Genomic DNA, 7,920 nt, shown 5'->3' with positions numbered 1-7,920 from the left:
TTTCCCACTCAGTCATCAACTGCTCATTGCTCAACTACTAAGGGCGGTGCCCAGTGAGCGCCTTACCCTGCCCTGGTGGAATTGTCAACTGTCTTGACCATTCTAGGTTTCGGGCAGGATAGACAGAGCTGCAGTATTTTGACACATGCATTGGTAATATACTGACTGATGGATATTTCACAGAACTCCTCATCATCCTCTGTTTCTTAGATTCTTTCCATCCCCATTTTCAAGATAATGAAGCTTACAGAGGAAAAATAATTGACATGTTTTCTTTCTCAGCTGCTTACTCAGCACATTCCAGCACTAGAAAATTTAGCCAGCAGAGAGAGAATTTTCGGGTTCATTCAAGACTAATTTGTATATCCCCTTCAAACAAAGTAAACATCTTCAGCAGTGAAGTTTTACCAACTAGCTGTAGTAGGCAACAAGGAACAAGAACAAAATGCTGTTTGTTTTGCTACTTATGTTTTTTCTTGGATTGTTAGTCTATAGGTTCCTAAGTAGTTTCTTCATGACATACCACTTCACTACCTACTAGCCTAGTATCCATAGGATCTCCCCTCTTTACTTAGATTACCCTCTTATTTTTACTATATTCCTTCCTGATAATTGTCCACCCTAGATTCCTAGTATCTACATGTATGCCAGGTTAAGCACATAAAATGAAAGATTTGAAGCTAAGCCATATCTATGTAATAAAACATACTTTTTTTTTTGGAGACTGAGTGACTTAACTCAGTATAAAAATTTCCAGCTCTATTCATTCAATTGCAAATCTCATTACCTCGTTTTTACTTACAGTTGAATAAAGTTCAGTGGTGCAAGGTGATGGATGACTAAGTTGATGCCATTTCTTGACTATCGTGAATAGGTTATCAATGACCATGAATGTGCAAGGATAGTTATGGTAGAAGCATTTCTTGAACATATGCCCCAGAGTGGAATAATTGGTCTTATTATAGACTGATTTCTAGATTTTTGAGAAAAGTCTCTGTACACTCAAAACCACAGTATATAAAGGCTGCCATTCCCCATGTCACATTTGCTAGCTAGTCTTCATGATTATGGAAATTTTGTCTGGGTGAGATGGTAATCTGCACTCAAATAATAACAAAAGATTTTGAACACTTTTGAAGTGTTTACTGGCCATCTTTCAATTCTTTCCTTCCTTCCTTTCTTTCCTTCTTCTTCTTTCCTTATCTCATTTTTAAACTAATTCATTCATTGTTGTGGTGTTTAGTTTTTTAGGTATTTGTATATTCTGGATAAAAGTCCTCTGTCAAATATAATTTGACAAAGACGTTCTGCTATTCTGAGTGCTACAATTTCACTGGATTGACAGTTTACTTTGCTGTGCAGAATCGTGTAATTTTCATGGGATTCTATATGTCCATTTTGTTTTCCTAAGCTTCTGGATTCCTATTCAGAGAGTCCTTGCGTGTGGCAATAAGTTGAAGTTCTCTTCCTGGTTTTTCTCTAGCAGCTTCGGTGTGTCAAATCTTATCCTGAAGTTCACAATAAATTTGCCACAGTCTTTATGAATACAGTTTCATTTAAATTTTCTGCAAATAAAATCCAGGTTTTATTTCCCAGCACTGATTGTTGAAGATGTTTGTTTTCCTACAGTGCATATGTTTAGAATCTCTATTAATATCAGGTAGCTGTAGTTGTAGAGTTGTGTCAGGGTCTTATATTATATTACATTGATCCATGTCAGTTTCTGTGCCAGAGTCATGCTGTTTTAATACAATGCCTCTGTCGCATAATTTCAAAACAAGTGTATTGATACATCTTGTGGTTTTCTTTTTGTTACAGATTACTTTTGGTTTCCTTTGCCCTTTGTACCTCCAAATAAATTTTGAGAGATTATTTTTTCTAGGTCTGGGAAGAAAGATTCTGATGTTTTCACTGGAGTTTCAATGAATCTGAAGATTGGTTTTGGTAGGAAAGATAGGTATTTTAATAATACTTCTCGGAAGTTAAAAGTGTGTGTGTGTGTGTGTGTGTGTGTGTGTGCATGCGTGTGCATGTGCAAGTTTGTGTGTGTGTGAATGAGTGCATTTACAGCTTCTTTTTCTGCATGCATGACATATACCATATATTTCAGTGTCATCTTCATTAGATTGGTTGGGAGTGGAAATACAGAGGCTTTGAGCTACCATGTGGACACTGGGGATCAAATCTTGCAAAACAGCAGGTGTAACCATGACCCATTGCTTCAGCCCCTGAAGTTAATTTTTTATGTGACTTTAAAACTTACTCAAGGAGGTTATTTGACTCATAAGAGTTTTCCTTCCTTAAGAAGTGTTTTAAAGAAAATCACTGACACTAAATTATTACTGTCAATTACCTGTTAAATAATCTTTGAGGGTATTGTTTAAATAGGTAACAAAAGAATTTTAATAATTGAGACCATGTTTCAACCACAATAAAGAGATGACAACCTCCTGTGCATTCGATAGCTCATTTGCAAGAAAATACCTGAAATAATTATAAAGAGAAATTCTATGTCCAAAACTCCCTTAGCCCGAGTCGAAATCATGATGAAAACTATTCTTTCAGTTGAAATAAATTGTTCAGAAGAAAACTTCACATAGGCAGCTTGTTCCATAAGTATGGAAGTGCGATAAATATTTAAATGGTATTCATATAAATGGCTTATGAGTCAATCAATTTAGTTCACAGGAAAACTAATTCAATAAAACATATGAAATCCACTGTTCAAAGCAATAAACACTATAGATATAAGCAAATTACACAATCTTAATATTTCAGCAGATACCAAATTCTAAACAACTATGATGTACACAAAGTCAAAGAAAACATCTATTTAATAACAATAAACTACTAGAATTTCCTTTTGCTAATTCCATTCATAGAATATTAGCCATTATAAATCCAATTCATAGCGTGGAGTAAACAAAATTATGCTTATCTTAGGCACACAATTTTTAAAGTGGAAATAAAGTAATACAGAAAAAATTCTTTGAAACAAACTTGCCATAGCTAAGACTATGATTTTGTTTGTAGAATTGGTACCTTTCAAAATCACTCTGCTATTTGCATTTTGATTCTCAGAATTAAAAGGAATCTATAGCTCAGCCTTAAAATAACAAACTTTCCTCTCAGAATTTTTCTATGTTTTTAACCATCAAATAATATGATACAATAAATAAAATTAATTGGAGAGTGAAGTGCCACCTGCGTTTAGTGAGTGGCATTAGCTCAGAAGCCGCAGGATATGGTAACCTGCTTTCTTTACTTTCTAGACCTAAATTAACGTCACAGACATTCCATCAATTAAGATCGTATTAATACACAAATGGCTATTTCTTGGTATTATTTTATTAACTTTCAATGAATATTTGTTATGTATTTCACATAATTTTGTGATTATATTGAAATATATACTATCTTAGAATATAAGCAGTTAAAATTTTTATCTTTGATGAAGACCACATAGTTACTAAGTGTGAGAATTTAGTCATTTTAAGCACACGCTCTTATTAAATCTAATATATAATCTTTTTCTGTACACTATTAAACTAATGGGAATTAATTAAATTAGTTGGTTATCATCAAATATCTATGTTATTATCAGAACCTGATATAAGAAGTTGGAAAAATGTAGAAAAATAGGAAAGAATTATTTACTATAAATTGATATATACAAATGAGCATGATAAAAATATCTAACTGTATAAGAATAAATTGTATAAATCAGTGTTATTATTTTCATGACATGTTAAAATATTTAGGGAAAATATTTTTTGCTATTATAAATGTAAAAGTATATTGAAAACCCACTTAAGACTTATTGATGGATTCTTAGTTCAGATTTTAAGTTAACAAATGGTGATATCAGCAAGGAGGCTGAATAGGCTTGCCTGGCATTCTTATCTCCACAGTGGCAGACCAAAATAGATAGCATTGAAGACGTTTAGGAAAAGGTTTGTGGATATCTACTGATACGTAGCTACCAGATACATAGATAGATACATAGATAGATACATAGGTAGATAGATAGATAAATGATAGATAATACAAATATACATACATGCATGTATGCATACATAAACACATGCATACATACATGCATACACAGATAGACAGATATAGACTGGACAGAGACAGAGAGATTTAAAATAGATTAATTAAAATGAATTTTCCCTAATTTTGTGTGTGTGTGTGTGTGTGTGTGTGTGTGTGTGTGTTAAACACCAGAAGCAGCTGTGTTTAAAAAAATTAATAAGCATCCAAGGCCAATCCTCTGTTGGCCAGTTGAAGTTTTGTAGACTCATCCGTTTCCAGACATTACAGAATATCTCCGTTATTCTTGATTAACATCCAAAACTTGAAAATGTGATCCTATTCTTTTTTTTTAAGGGAGGAAAGAGTTTATTTGGCTTTCAATTCCAGTTACAGTTCATCATTTCAGAGAAGTCAAGGTACCATCCTGTCTGGTAACGCAGAGAAATAAATGTACGGAAGGCGCTTGCTGCTCACTTTCCAACAACCCAGAGGCACACTTGTCAGGCCTGCCAGTCTTCTGACTAGAATAGCTAGAATACCTATCCCACCACCTCAGCTTAGAAGAAGTCACTGAATCCAATTTCCACTACAGGATTGATCTTGATTTGATCAGTGGGAAACCACAAGGCAATAAGCAAGCAGGGGTGTTTAAGCGAAGAGCCTGAAGTTCAAACCAGAAGCCACATCCCCATTCCTTGAACGGATCATTTTAGGGGCCCTGCATAATGGCGCATGCCTTTAATTCAGGTACTTAGGAGGCATAGAAAGGTGGATCTCTGGGAGTTCAAAGCCAACCTCATCTACAAAACGATTTTCAGGCTATATGGTAAGACCCTGACTCAAAAACAAACAAACAAACAAACAAACAAACAAATCAATGATCAGAGAAAACTATACCCAGAAAGCAAAGACAATGAACATGGAAATTAAGAAATTGTCGTTTACTCTGGAGCCCTTAATGACTGAGTGGATTTTCCTTTTTTATAACAGTGTCAAGTGCAATGTCTCAACGTCTTAGCCTTGGGTGTCTCACATTAAAGTACCTCAATCTGTCCACCTGGGTTCCTATCCTCACTTTGGTCCTTTGGTCTCATGTTCTGTTTATTGTTTTAATGAGAACGGTCCAAGGGTGGCTCATCCTCTCTGAACACACATTGCGATCCCCATCCCACCCCCAATGCACAGGGCTGCAACACCACATGTCCCACCCACTCTCTCCAGGGTGTGTAACAAGGTCACTAGAATCCTACAGTCAGATGCTCCCAGAGGATGGCCCAAGGCAATGGCTCCTCCATTGATGTTCACCTTCTCGGGTTTAATCCAAGTTCTTTAGCTATTGCTGCAGACACTGTTGCGGAAGGCTTCATTGATTTCAAACTCGTCAACATCCTCCAGGGACCAGCCTGCCCTTGCAACAGCTTGCTTTACGGCTGGAATCGGTCCTACTCCCATAACAGAAGGCTCCACACCAGCTTGGGGCCAGGAGACTACTTGTGATAAAGGTTTCAGTATCTTGCCTTCGTCTTTGTTGTGGTTTGCCCTGAAGTTATTTGTATTTTGATGCTAATTCTACTGCCCCAAGGACAACTGCCTAGTCAGTACTCAGGAATCAGGTGACTTCACCACCTCCCCATTGAATGTGTAAAGTACAGGTGAGGGGCAGGTGCAGGATAGAAGGAGGCCTGTCATTGGAGGAGAAGAAAGGATGGGCGGGAGAGAAGTTTGAAGGAGGAGGAGGAGATGAGAAGAGAAGGGAAGACAGGAGAGAGGGGAGAAGCCATGGCAGGTGATGTTAAGATTCTGCTCTATGTATTTACAGGTTGTTATCAATGTTCTTAAAGGATGGATGGTACTGGGCTTTGTATGTTTAAGTGGGCAATTATATGTTACCTATTGGGTCAAAGATTATTGTGTTGTGTGTTCTTTTATGTGAGGGTTTGTACGTAGGAAAGTGTGCGGTGGCAGGAGACTCTGGGCCGCTGAGGAGTTGGGATATGCTTCCACCAAGATATCTAGCAGACATCTTGGGACACTGAGGTGCTGGATCTAGTGGGTAAAAAACACCGATACTTTTTTATTTTTATATTTTTACAACAACACGTCTTCTTCATAAGAACCACAGCAGCAGCACCATGTTTCATTCCTGATGCGTTCGTTGGGGACTTTTCCAGTCCCATCAGTAAGAAAGTAAGGTTTCAGCTTGACCATGGCTTCAAGGTTATTCCCATGATGAGGAAACTCACTGATTTACACTTCAGTAAGACCTTTTCTAGAAGACACTAGCACTGGCACAATCTCCTTGTCAAAGTGGCCAGCTTTCTGCGCATGCTCTGCCCTATTCTAGGACACAACTGCAACCTTGTCCTGGGCCTCTCTGCTTACTTGCCACTTTTTGGCTACGTTTTCAGCTGTGATGCCCATGTGGTAGTTGTGAAATGCATCTGTAAGACCATCACAGAGTATCCTGTCAGCGAGTGGCACCTCACCCATCTTGACTCCTGATCTCAGGTGAGCCAAGGGAGGAGCATTGCTCATGTTCTCCACGCCTCCAGCAACCACAATGGTGGAGTCACCCATGGCTATGGACTGAGCTGCAAGGCACACAGTTTTTATGCCCCAGCCACAGATCATCTGGTAGCTCCATGCTGGCACGGAGTAGGGGATCCCTGCACCCACACTGGCTTGCCGAGTAGGATTCTGCCCATAACCTGCCATCAAAACGTGTCCAAATTTGACCTCGGATACCACTTCTGGAGCCACCTTGGCCCTCTGAAGGACTTCTTTGATGACAATTGTCCCCAAGTTGTGGACAGGCATGGTGGACAGGGCACCATTGAAGGAACCTATGGCGGTCCGCACCACTGAGATGATGACCACGGGGTATGAGCCTGCATTCATCCCTGTCGCTCTGATGTCTGCTAGCTCTCAGCCTTGTGCTGTCTGTGACTATGATCCTATTCTTGATGACATCACCTACTTAAGTCATAGAAGATGGAGAAATAAAGCCCTATACTTGTTACCAGAGGATAAAAGTAATTGTCATTCTTATCTAGGTAAGGACTTCTGTGATCAACAACAAGACACAAGGTAAGTGTACTGCTGAAATAGAAGCAAGACCATCATGAGAGGAATAACCGAAACATACCAAAGCAAAGCCTTTTCTGTTCATTTGTTTGATTTATTTATTTTAAAACTCACTCTACAAGATGAATTCTATATTTGGTTTCATTATTGGGTCAAGAACCTATGACCAGAGAGGTCATAGGACCAGGGGGTAGAACTTCTGCTAACCTAATTCTAATAACTCATCATTATACTCCTAGGTTAGTCACCCTTAGTCCTCATCTGAGAAGCTTCTCTCTGCAGGATACAGTGAATAGCACAGGCTAAGCTAGACCAAATTTCAGCATAGAAAGGGGAATGAGGTGTGCAATTCTACCTCTAGTCATATAGCTGGATCCACAGATGTTTTCAATTTTGATATGAGCTGAGCAAGTTTCGTGGAAGCCTGTTAAAGCACCCATCATAGCCATCACAATGTACCTAATCAACAACGAGGTGCACTCACAGAGTAAAGACTTTAAAAGAGTGTTCCAAAATGTTTTAAGGAAATGGCCTGTCAGATAGGGAAAAAGAAAATAATAACAAAAAATAATGAACAAGTATATCTAATACCTCTAAAGAAACTTAAGACTTTTGTCACAACAGAATTCTCAACAAGAGAAAACTGGATTTTCTGAAAAAGAATTAAAAATAATTTTAAGAAAATATAACAGCATATGAGAGAATAAAAAAGACAATAAATCTACAGAGACTGTTTATATGGAGGAGAACACTGACAAAGAGCTAGAGATCCTTAAAATAGTCGAGAAAACCTATGAGAAA

The 7,920-nt window shown here is 37.9% G+C and overlaps 1 pseudogene; it reads right to left on the bottom strand.

The window, feature by feature from the left end:
• Nucleotides 1-5,169: 5,169 nt before the first annotated feature.
• Nucleotides 5,170-6,933, bottom strand: Acat2-ps2 (acetyl-CoA acetyltransferase 2, pseudogene 2; annotated as a pseudogene).
• Between the last annotated feature and the right edge of the window lie 987 nt (nt 6,934-7,920).

The sequence above is a fragment of the Rattus norvegicus genome, chromosome 14 (assembly GCF_036323735.1).
Source record: "Rattus norvegicus strain BN/NHsdMcwi chromosome 14, GRCr8, whole genome shotgun sequence".
In the NCBI taxonomy this organism is placed as follows: domain Eukaryota; kingdom Metazoa; phylum Chordata; class Mammalia; order Rodentia; family Muridae; genus Rattus; species Rattus norvegicus.
The sequence above is the reverse complement of the archived record's forward strand: the minus strand, read 5'-3'. Positions and strand labels throughout refer to the sequence as shown.